The following is a 12369-nucleotide window of genomic DNA, read 5'->3' as shown; positions in this document are numbered from 1 at the left end:
GTGCTGAGCAGCCGAACTCCTGTGTTTGGTAAGCAGCGGGGTACCCACTCAACACAGGGCCCAGAAGCAAGTGGTAGTAATGGTGCCTAATACACTGATTTCCATGGGGATCCCACAGATATGGCCCATGCATACTTGCATTGGTCCAAGCTAGTCCAATGTAACTATGGAAAACAGCAAATAGTATAGCGCTAAATTGGATAACAAATCTGTATAAAAAGATAATATAATTGTGGAAGAGCAAAATATGAGTATACAAAAATCGTGAATGCTGAAAACCAAAAATAGTTGGATAAGTGAAACACAGTAAAAAAGTCCACTTGAATTAACTAATGCACAAATGTTGTGGTGGATCTTCCTCACAAAGGAAACGGGGAATTCACTGATCAAGTGCAACCAGGTATATCAACTTGTCTGAAGTAATCTAGAAGGTAGGTAGAATACTCTTACCAGAGAAGATGGACTCATCAGTCTTACGACAGTTGAGTCAGAAACGCTTGAGATCCAAACATGGAACCAAATGATGGATTGTAGGTAGTCAAACCGGATGCTGGGGAGACTTCAGACGATAAGAGCCCATGATGGATGTCTCTCGGAGTATTCCTCAGGTTGTCAGGATCGAGTATGGCACGTTTGGGGTTCCAGCCCCAAATGTAGGAGAGGGTCCACAAAAATATAATAAAGAAAAAAAAAGCTCCAAATGGTGCAGGTCAGAAAGTAACCATTGGGTTTTATTTAAAAAGTCATAAAAATGGACAAAAAGTATGACATGTGATCACAAAAAATACGTAATAAAAGCAATGTGGGGTGCCAGATGCAAGCCCGATGCGTTTCGACAAAATATGTCTTCAACAGGGGCATTTACCATCTTCTCTGGTAAGAGTATTCTACCTACCTTCTAGATCACTTCAGACAAGTTGATATACCTGGTTGCACTTGATCAGTGAATCCTTTGTGAGGAAGATCCACCACAACATTTGTGCATTAGTTAATTCAAGTGGACTTTTTTACTGTGTTTCACTTATCCAACTATTTTTGGTTTTCAGCATTCACGATTTTTGTATACTCCTATTTTACTCTTCCACAATTATATTATCTTTTTATACAGATTTGTTATCCAATTTAGCGCTACACTATTTGCTGTTTTATATTTGTTGAACTTTGTTCGTTTTGAAGTGTTGGCAGCTGTTTCTGCATCTTTTTCTGTGTTGGTTTAGCATAGCGCAGTGTTTTCCCCCTTTTTTTTTCCCCAATCGTCTTTCAGGACAGCCACCTTAGAGAGACACCGGCTCCTCCCCTCTGAGGAAACACCGCCTTCAATTTCATAATTTAAGCCTCCTCCTCCCTTCGTTCCTCAGTTATGGTGTTTCCTCCGGCGGGGAGACACCACCAAGGAACCTTAAGGCTAATTCGGTTGGTGAAACTGAAGCCATCCGAGCGGAGCCCTGGCCCCGTTCGGCTATCCGACCGTTCATCGGTCGGTCCAGGACAGTCCTATCAGCGGGGAGCTGAAGTGTTCGTACTGTCCATATACCCTAAACTCCGCTTGGGGAAAGCAGGAAGTTTATGGGGTCGTCCGTTCGTTCACCCGCGGGTGTTTCAACGGAACAAACAGTCCAGTCGGCTGGGGAAGCTGAATACTCGACTGACCTTTACACGCACTCCAATCTTCGCTTGGGGAAAGCAGGAAGTCTTTGGAGAGGTTCATCCCTGCGTTTCGCCCAGTGGGGTGCTGAACGAAGGCGTCCAGGGCCCCCCTGTGTATGCAGCCGGCTGGGAGCTGGAAGCCGGACCGGTAGGCGGGCGACGTCAGTTCCGGTGGGGGCGGACCCCTTCGTTCGATCCGCGTCTTCCGGTCCGCGTCTTCCGGTTCCGGACGCGGCACGTGAAGGGGAACCTAGCGTTCGGCTGGTGCAGCCTCTCTTTTCACAGTTGCACAGGTAGCTGTTAGAGGCACGTCCGTACCACGCTTCCTCAACGGGAGAATGTCCGAAGCAGAGGCTTCAAAAACTCCTGGAGATAACAGCACCAGCCACTCGAAGGTAAGAGGAAACCTGGGGAGGTGTTCCCTTACTTGTATCCAGTAGCTCCACTGGTGTTCCTCCTTGGTGGTCGGGGGGAAGGGTAGTGTGTCTGGGATCCTGGTGATGGTTGATCCTAGGGGGGGCACTCCCGGTGGTCCTCTATGTAGCGCTGGTGTTGCTGTTTTTTAGGCTCATGCTGCTCCTTCCTGTGTTTTGTGTCTTTCAGAAAGCCACGAGCAAGTCCCCCCATGGTTCTAAGAAGAAGTGCCCTTCATGTAGAACGTCTATGGGAGACTCTTGGTCTAAAGCTATTTGCAAACAATGTATTGAGGATTTACTTAAGGAACAGGCAGTAGAGCAGGGTGCAGATCTGGTAGCTTCTATGAAGGAACTCTCTGGTACCTTTCAGTCCTTCCAAAACTTTTTTTCCAGTTTTCAGTGGCCCCAGCCTCCGAGCACTCCTACACCAGCGCAGCAGAGTGTACCATCCAGCCCTGTGGATGTTCCTCCTGCAAGGGGAGAGAATCCAGAGGGTCCCAGGGAGGAAGCTGAGGAGGAAATTGACAGTGTCGTTTCAGACTCCCAGGGGGAGTCTGACGCCGAGGTGTTGGATGGGGAATCCAGCAGAATCTCGCGGTATAAGCTTTCCCTGGAGGATGTGGATGAGCTCTTGGGAGCGATTCATACCACTTTAGGCATTCAAGAAGAAACTAAGACATTGTCACTCCATGATCGGATGTACAAGGGCATGGGGGAACAAAAGAAGCGGGTGTTCCCAGTGCATAACGTCTTGATCGATACCATCAAGAAGGAATGGCGGGATCCCGAAAGGAAACCTTTCTTTTCTGGGGCATTAAGACGTAGGTTTCCTTTTTCGGAGGAAGAGACTCTCGTCTGGAATAAATCTCCCAGACTAGACGCTGCTTTTTCCCAGGTGTCCAGACACACTGATCTATCCTTTGAGGATATGGGGGTACTTTCTAACCCTATGGATCGAAGGATGGATTACCTTCTTAAGAAGGCCTGGGATTCATCACAGGGAAATCTTAAGCCAGCCATGGCAACCACGGTGGTGGCCCGCAACATGGAGTATTGGCTCACCCAGATTAGCTCACACATTGAAGCAGGGACAGCAAAGGAGACTATTCTATCCTCCTTTCCCATGCTTCTTAAAGGGATAGCCTACATAGCGGACGCTTCGGCGGAATCCGTGAGAATGTCGGCAAGGTCCTTGGCCCTGACCAACTCTGCCAGGAGAGCCTTATGGCTGAAGACCTGGCCTGGAGACAATGCATCCAAACTTAAACTTTGTGGAATCCCCTTTACAGGAGATCTACTGTTTGGACCAGGTCTTGAAACAGTGCTAGATCACACAGCAGACAAAAGAAAGGCCTTTCCTGTTAAAAGGAAATTTGGGGAACAAGCCAAAAGAAAGACTCGTCCCCAGAAAAGGGTTGTACCACCCCGTACTGTTCAGCAGAAGAAAAGTTGGGGACTCAAAAGCAAGGGCCCCGGGGGAGCAATTTTTCGCCCTCCTGAACAGCCCAAAAAATCTCAGTGACAGGGTCACGGTGGGAGGAAGATTGGGGGCCTTCCTCCCACAGTGGGAAATGATTTCCTCCAATCAGTTTGTTTTGGGGATCGTCAGAGGAGGTTACCATTTGGAGTTTTCGGAACTCCCTCCTCTGAGGTTCCTTGTCACCGAGCTGCCAAAATGCGCAGAAAAATCATCTGCCCTTCTTTCCTCCCTTCAGGAGTTGGAAGAACAGGAGGTGGTAGTACGGGTTCCAGTAGGAGAGACAAGCAGAGGCTTCTACTCTCACGTCTTCGTGATTCGCAAGCCTTCGGGAAAGTTCAGGCTCATCCTGAACCTGAAGCCCCTGAATGTCTCAGTTACCTACAGAAGGTTTCGGATGGATTCGGTTTACTCAGTAAAAGCACTCCTACCTCCGAACTGCTTCATGGCATCAATAGATCTGAAAGATGCATACCTGCATATTCCCATCGCAGAGTCCCACCAGCGTTTTCTCAGACTGGCAGTGAGAACTCCAATGGAAGTACTACACCTTCAGTTCAGAGCGCTTCCTTTCGGGCTATCCTCTTCCCCCCCGAATCTTCACCAAAGTGATGGCAGAAGTTCTAGCATTTCTGCGTCTCAGGGGAATCTCGGTGATCGCATATCTCGACGATCTCCTTTTGTTTGCCCCTTCCCCAGCACAGTTAATTCAGGATTTACAGGTCACAAGAAACCTGTTAGTAAGCCTGGGTTGGCTCCTGAACCTGGAGAAATCCAACTTAATCCCTTCCCAGAGGGTCACTTTCCTAGGGTACGAGTTGGACTCAACAGTACAAAGGGTCTTTCTTCCTTTGGAAAAAATTCAAAAGATAGACAGGGCTCTGTTGTTTCTTCAGGGCAACCACCAGATCTCCATAAGGAAGATCATGTCAGCGCTAGGGTTGCTGACATCCGCTCTTCCAGCGGTTCAGTGGGCAGGATTACATTACCGCCCTCTACAATTATTTGTGCTGAAGGTTTGGGATCACAGCCAGGAATCTTTGGATTCTCTGGTTTCGATTCCAGATCAGGTAAAGAGGTCCCTCTGGTGGTGGAGGAAGGGAGCAAATTTGTCCCAAGGTCTAGAGTGGGTCATGCCAACCTCCAGGGTGGTCACGACCGATGCAAGCAGCTCAGGTTGGGGGGCACACCTAGACTCCCGATTAATACAGGGTATTTGGGAGAAGAGGGACTCGAGGAGATCCTCGAATTGGAGGGAGCTGAGGGCAGTAGATCTAGCTCTCAGAACCTTTCAGAAGGAGCTCCGGGGGAATCACGTAAGGGTAAGGTCGGACAACTCCTCGGTGGTAGCTTACATCAACAGACAGGGGGGCACCAGGAGCAAGTCCTTATGGGCCCTAGCGGAAGCCATCCTCAGATGGGCCGAAGCAAATATCCTGTCCCTTTCAGCAATCCACTTGAAGGGAGAACAAAATCAGGTGGCAGATTTTCTCAGCAGGAGAACTCTGAGAGAAGGCAATTGGGTTCTCAAGCAGGAAATATTCGAAATGATCACCCGGAGATGGGGGATTCCTGCAATAGATCTCTTTGCCGCAAGGGAAAACGCGAAGGTAGCAACGTTCTTCTCCATAAACAGGGGGGACGGGGCATTGGCGGTGGACGCACTAGCACAGAGTTGGGGTTTCTCCAGGTGCTATGCCTTCCCCCCCTCCCGTGCTCATTCCAGCAGTATTAAGGAAATTTCAAGTGGAGAACACTACCCTCATTCTAATTGCACCTGACTGGCCCAGGAGGCCGTGGTTCTCGATCCTGAAGGGCCTGTCTGTAGAACCCCCCTGGATTCTCCCAGTGCAGGAGGATCTCTTGTCTCAGGGTCCGGTGTTCTGCCCTCAGGTAGGACGATGGAACCTGGCAGCGTGGCTTCTGAGGAAGAATTGCTGAAAGCCAAGGGCTTCTCAGATCGGTTGGTAGCCACTCTTCTAAACTGTAGGAAAAAGGAAACCCAGTCCATTTACTTAAAGGTATGGAAACGGTTTAACAGCTGGTGTTCAGAGGGTTCCTTCAACGTGCACAGCCCTGTAGCCGTTCTAGAGTTCCTACAGGCAGGGGCGGATAAGGGGTTAGCGCTTGGAACACTAAAGGCTCAGGTTTCCGCTTTGAGCGTGTTTTTAGAGAAACATCTAGCGTCAGATCCTTGGGTCGTAAGGTTCTTCAGGGCCCTAGGTAGGCAAAGGCCGGCTTCAAGCTCCCCCTTCCCAGTTTGGGATCTTTCTTTAGTTTTACAGGTTCTCACAGGGGAACCTTTTGAGCCGTTAGAATCTTGCTCATTAAGGCTGATCACTCTCAAAACGGTGTTTTTGGTGGCGATCACTACAGCAAGAAGAGTAAGTGAACTCGAAGCCCTTTCTGTCAGGGCTCCCTTTTTTCAGGTTTTTCCGGATCGTCTGGTTTTGAAGATAGATCCGGCCTTTTTGCCTAAGGTAGCCTCTAGTTTCCACAGGATGCAGGAGATTGTGCTACCTACATTTTGTTCAAATCCAGTTAGAGAACAGGAACACATGTTTCACAGACTAGATGTTAGAAGATGTGTTCTTTATTATTTAGACTGCACAAGTCAGTTCAGAAAGACTGATTCACTTTTTGTTTTATTTTCAGGGGCCAGGAAAGGTTCCAAAGCCTCTAGACGTACCATAGCTAGATGGTTAAGGTTAGCCATTGGGCAGGCATACGTGGCAGGGGGATTAGATCCTCCAGCTGGGATTAGAGCACACTCAACCAGGGCCGTGGCAACTTCTCAGGCAGAGTGGGCTGGTGCATCTCCGGAACAGATCTGTAGAGCTGCAACGTGGTCCAGTTTTTCTACGTTTGTGAGACACTATAGACTGGATCTTCTGTCAGCCAAAGACCAAGCCTTTGGTCGTAAGGTGCTACAGGCAGTAGTCCCACCCTAAGGTAATATACTCGCTTATCCTCTCTAAGGTGGCTGTCCTGAAAGACGATTGGGGAAAAATGGAATTACGTACCGGTAATGTCCTTTTCCAGGAGTCTTTCAGGACAGCACCGGTTCCCACCCAAATTGTTGCAGATCATCGGGAACTCATTACATGAGACCGTCAGGTAAGACTTAAAAAGTTTATTTGTTTGACGTGTTCTTGTGTCTCCCCAGTTTGGCCGGAGGTACTCTGGAAGAACTGAGGAACGAAGGGAGGAGGAGGCTTAAATTATGAAATTGAAGGCGGTGTTTCCTCAGAGGGGAGGAGCCGGTGTCTCTCTAAGGTGGCTGTCCTGAAAGACTCCTGGAAAAGGACATTACCGGTACGTAATTCCATTTTTTGTAACTGGAGAACCTGCAATTCTGCTTTTACATACTGTACAGGCATTGGAGGCACCCATGTCAAAGAAAACTCCCAGCTTGATTTACCGATCATCCTGCAACCAACCCAATTCTCCTAACAGTATGTGTACAAATAAAACAAAAGACGGGTTTAGTTTGCCAATACATGCGTAAGCAACAGAGCCACTTCATGGCACTCCCGTATTTGCTGTAGTCCTAAATGTTGAGAGCCTCCACAATGGAAGTACATGATGGATGATGCTATGATGGATAGGTAGAGGGCAGGTGAGCCTGGAGGGAGTCAACCCCTCCTTTAACCACTTCCCACCTGGCCTATAGCAGAACAATGGCCAGGAAGTGGTTTAGTTATCCTGACTGGGCGTCATTTAACATGCAGCAGGATAAGCCACGGGCACACGGCAATCAGTGGTGTGTCAGTCTGACAGGCCGCATCTCCGATCTAGGTAAATAGCCTCTGATGGATCGGCTTTTCCTCTACTCATGCTGTGCCCATTAGTGATGCCTGCCAGTGCCTCTGATCAGTGCTGTATATAAGTACCACCTCATCAGTGAAGGTGAAAATGTACTTATTTACAAAGTTTTGTAACAGAAAAGAAGAAAAAAACTTTTTTTTTTAAACTTTTCATTCTTTTTTTAGTTGTAGCACATACAAAATAAAAAACCCAGAAGTGATCAAATACCACCAAAAGAAAGCTCTATTTGTGGGAGCAAAATGATAAAAATTTAGTTTGGGTACAGTGTAGCATGACCGCACAATTGTCATTCAAATTGTGAGAGCGCTGAAAGCTGAAAATTGGTCTGAGCAGGAAGGTGTATAAGTGCCCTGTACTGAAGTCGTTAAAGGCACAGGGGTGCACCGAATTGGAGGCACCCACGCTTTTTTTTTTTTTTTTTTTATGCTGTTAGACTCGTTTTTTTACATGTTGCTTTTCTATGTGAACATACAAGTTTTAGAACAAACGAACACCTGATGTTCAAGTCGAACTTACGTTCGACTCGAACCATGGGCTCATCCCTAATCAGCATTGGGGTCCCCTTTTGTTTACTGGTCAGGATACCTGCATGGAGTCTGCATGTCCTCTCTATGCTTGCATGGGTTTCCTCCTACACTTCAAAAACATGCTGGTAGGTTAAAGAGGAAGTAAAGTTGGGGGGGGGGAATGACACCCTGCAAGGCAAAGGCATAATGAGCTAGTACTCATAGAATACTAGCGCATTATGAATTACCTGAGATTGAAACCCCCACAGCGGTCTTCGAACCACCTCGTCCATCGCCACCATGATACCCGGAGTGACTTCCGGATATCGCGGCTCTGGCCAGTCACAGCGCGGTGCATGCGCACGGGAGCCATCATCTTGCGGCACGCTCAGTGTGCCTGCACCGTTGTCTACAGCGCACATTCGCCATAGACATCGGTGCTTGGTTTTTGGAAAATATCTCCTTAAAGCGGGAGTCTGCCGGGAGTGCGCGTTTTTTATTTTTTAAAGCCAGCAGCTACAAATACTGCAGCTGCTGACTTTTAAAATAGTGACACTTACCTGTCCAGCGCGCCCTCGATGTCGGCACCCGAAGCCGATCTCTCGATCGTCTCTCGGGTGCTGCCGCCGCCATCTTGGGTATGGGAATCAGGAAGTGGAGCCTTTCGGCTTCAGTTCCCTACTGCGCATGCGCGAGTCGTGCTGCGCAATGAGGATGGACCCGCTGCCTCTGGGATCTGTGTGTTTCCCAGCAGGCAGCGGGGGACTTTCGGAAAGGGGCGTAATCTACGCCCCTTTCCACAGAGAGCTATCCAGGAAGTGGGTGCAGATACCTGTACTGTACAGGTACCTGCACCCCCCTCCCCCCTGAAAGGTGCCAATTGTGGCGCCGGAGGGGGGGAGGATTCCAATGAGCGGAAGGTCCACTTCAGGGTGGACCTCCGCTTTAACTGTGAACCGTGTAGGTTAAGGAGATATTTCCCAAGTGTTCTTCCAGGACAGCCCTTGAGAGATGGAGCTCCTCCCATCGACACAGGAAACACATTGCCACAGTTCAAAAGGCAGTCCCTCAGGTCCCTGGTCAGTCATTTGTGTTTCCTCCGTCGGAGGAACATGTTGCCAGGAACCTGGAGGACCCTCTCAGGGGCTGCCTGAGAACCTGTAAGCCATAAGGGACCGGGTCCTGGTTTTTTGGCTGCAGAGGGTCCATGCCTGTTTGTTTGTGGCTCGAGTACCGTCCAGCTGAATCGGAGCAGACCCGTTACCCTCCTCCTTCCAGTGCCGAGGTGGCCAGGGGCAGAATGACGCCGGTTTCCCCCAGGAGCGGTGAGTGGAACCTTCCATCTCTGCTCCTTGTTGCGGTGGGGTCGGAGATGCCGAGCGTCATTTCCGGCGGAACCGCGTCATCACTGTGTGCCAAGACTTCCGGTTCCGGGTCTCTAAGGGTACAAGGAGGAGAGGGAGAGCCTGCGCTGTGCCTGTGCAGTCCCGACCAGCGTCCAGCGATACCGGACTAGCGGCGGGATCCGGAGCGGCAGAGGGGGACCATGGAGGCTATTCCCCAGGACACTCCGGCAGAGGCAGGCACCAGCCAATCCCAGGTAGGCTGCTGGGCATGCTATTACTTTGGTGGCTTAAGGAGTGGTGGTGTTTGTAGGCTGGGTTCTGTAGTGCCCCACGGTGGTGGTTAACTCACAGTTAAGGATGTATGCAGTTGGTGGTGATTCTAAGGAGGGACATGGAGCGGACGCAAAAAAATTATTTGTCTTCTTATTTTCAGGTTAAAGAGCTACCAAAGGAAGACAAGGCAGGCCGCAAAAAGTGCCTTAATTGTGGGAATAGGTTGTCCTCTGGCTCTAACAAAGCCCTATGCAAGCAATGCATTGCAAGCTTAATTAAATCTGAGGCAGATTCCCCCTTAGCAAAATTTCTGGGCTCCTTTAAAGAGGAAATGGCGTCGACCTTTAAGTCCCTCCGGGAGTTAATCACTGATGTAGGAACAGCTGCCTCCACTAATAAAACAACTGCAATCTCCTCCTCACCATGCCTTACAACACCCAGCTCAGGGGAGCCCCGTACGGTCAGGGAGCCTAGCCCCACGTTGATTAGCCCTGATTCCTCTGACACAGATTCTGATCAGGAAGAGGATCAAGCAACATCTAAAGCCTCAAAGTATAGATTGTCTCTTGAGGAAGTAGATGAGCTAATTGGTGCTATCTATGATATGCTGGAAATTGAGGAGGAAGAAACTCAGTTATCCAGACATGATAAGATGTATAAGGCTCTGGGGAAAAAGAAAGCAAGGGTTTTCCCTATACATAAGGTGCTTTCTGACCTTGTCCTTAAGGAGTGGTCTGAACCAGATAAAAAGGTTTTCTTTCCTAATTCCCTTAAGAGAAGGTTCCCTTTTGATGAGAGCCCAGAGGCGGTCTGGAATAAAAATCCTAAACTTGAAGCCCCTCTGTCCAAAGTCTCAAAGAAGGCTGATCTGGCCTTTGAGGATATGGGCCATCTGAAAGATCCAATGGACAGGAGAAGAGACATTGTCTTAAAGAGGGCCTGGGATGCCTCTATGGCAGGCTTAAAACCAGCTCTAGCCACTTCTTGTGTAGCTAGAAACCTGGAGTTCTGGTTGTCACAACTGCAGGAACATCTAAAAGCAGGCACTCCTAGGGGGGAGCTTTTGAAATCCTTCCCTATGCTTTTTAAGGCCACCAATTTCATCTCTGACGCCTCCACGGACTCCGTAAAATTTATGGCTAAGTCAGCAACACTTTCAGTGGCAGCAAGGAGGTCAGTATGGATGAAAACTTGGGGGGGGGAGACACGGCGTCTAAAACCCACCTGTGCAGCATCCTTTTTACAGGAGACTTAGTCTTCGGGCCTGAATTAGATTCCGCCTTAGAAAGGACAGCAGATAAAAAGAAAACCTTTCCCACAAAAAAGCTAAATTTTCAAAGAAAATTTTTTCGTCCCTTTAAGGAACCCTCTAAATCAGAGAAGAGTTCAACCCCCAAAAAGCATTGGTCGGGACATAAAGGGAAAGGGGGCATACTGTTTAGCCGCCCCAATCAGGACCCTAAACCCCAGTGACGTCAGGGTTCCTGTGGGAGGAAGATTAAGCAATTTTCTTCCATAGTGGGAAGAGACAACCTCGAACGAGTTTGTCTTAAATATAATAAAAAGGGGTCACGCGCTGGAATTCCACAGCAGCCCTCCCTCAAAATTTTTGGTGACAAAACTTCCAAGTCACTCAGAAAAGGCCAGGGCCTTACCTTTACTGATAGGGGAAATGGTGGATCAAGAGGTATTGACACCAGTCCCTATTCAGGAACAAGGAGACGTTTTTTACTCGCACATTTTCGTGGTAAAAAAGCCGTCAGGGAGGTTCAGACTATTTATGAACCTCCGACCACTGAATCGCTCCATCCGTTACAAGAGATTTCGGATGGAGTCCATTTATTCCATAAAAAATCTTCTCCAGAAAGAGATATTTATGGCCACCCTGGATCTAAGGGATGCTTATCTGCATATTCCAATAAGGGAGGAATGCCAGAAATTCCTTCGGATGGCAGTGCAGATAGTAAAAGTTTACCACTTTCAGTGCAGAGCGCTCCCCTTCGGTCTATCATCTTCCCCAAGAATCTTTACCAAGGTTCTCGGAGAGGCTCTAGTTCCACTGAGGCTTCAATCAGTCTCAATTATTCCCTATCTAGATGACCTGCTCCTAACAGCACACTCGGAGAGTCTTTCTCAGGATCTGGAGTTGACTCAACTCAGCCTGAGTCGATTAGGGTGGATTGTCAGTCAGGAGAAATCCAAGACAACCCCAACACAGGAGATCCTGTATTTGGGTTACTGGATCAAGTCTGTAGATCAGAAAATTATACTGCCAGAAGAAAAGATTTTGGATCTGTGGCAGAGAACATCCTTTTCTTCAATGCAGCCCCAAATGTACGGTGAGGGAAGTAATGTCCGTCTTAGGTCTTATGACGGCAGCCATTCCAGCCGTACAATGGGCCAGGTTCCACCAAAGAGACCTTCAGGGATTTCTGTTGGAACAATTAAAGGGCAGAGATCTGGAGGAGGAGGTATCGATCCCCTTAAAGATAAAATGCTCCCTCTGGTGGTGGAAGGACAGGGATAACCTATACAAAGGGGTTCATTGGGTCCTTCCTATCACTTCAAGACTGACAACGGATGCGAGCAGCTGGGGCTGGGGAGCCCACCTCGGCTCAAGCTGGGTCCAGGACAAGTGGACCCCAGTAGCATACATAAACAAACAAGGAGGTACTAGAAGTCCTCGTTTGATGTTGGTAGCCAGACGCATTTTTCAGTGGGCAGAAGCCAATCTGGATTCCATTTCTGCAGTTCACCTGAAAGGGGAGCTGAACAGCACGGCGGACTTCTTGAGTCGACAAAAAGTTTCGAACCAAGAATGGTCCTTGCACCCAGAGGCATTCAATCTCATAACAACTCACTGGGGAAAACCAGAA

This window comes from Lithobates pipiens, unplaced genomic scaffold (genome assembly GCF_037356315.1).
Source record: "Lithobates pipiens isolate NorthernLeopardFrog02 unplaced genomic scaffold, aLitPip1_a1.2 Scaffold_16, whole genome shotgun sequence".
Classification (NCBI taxonomy): Eukaryota; Metazoa; Chordata; class Amphibia; order Anura; family Ranidae; genus Lithobates; species Lithobates pipiens.
This window is presented reverse-complemented; position numbering follows the sequence as displayed.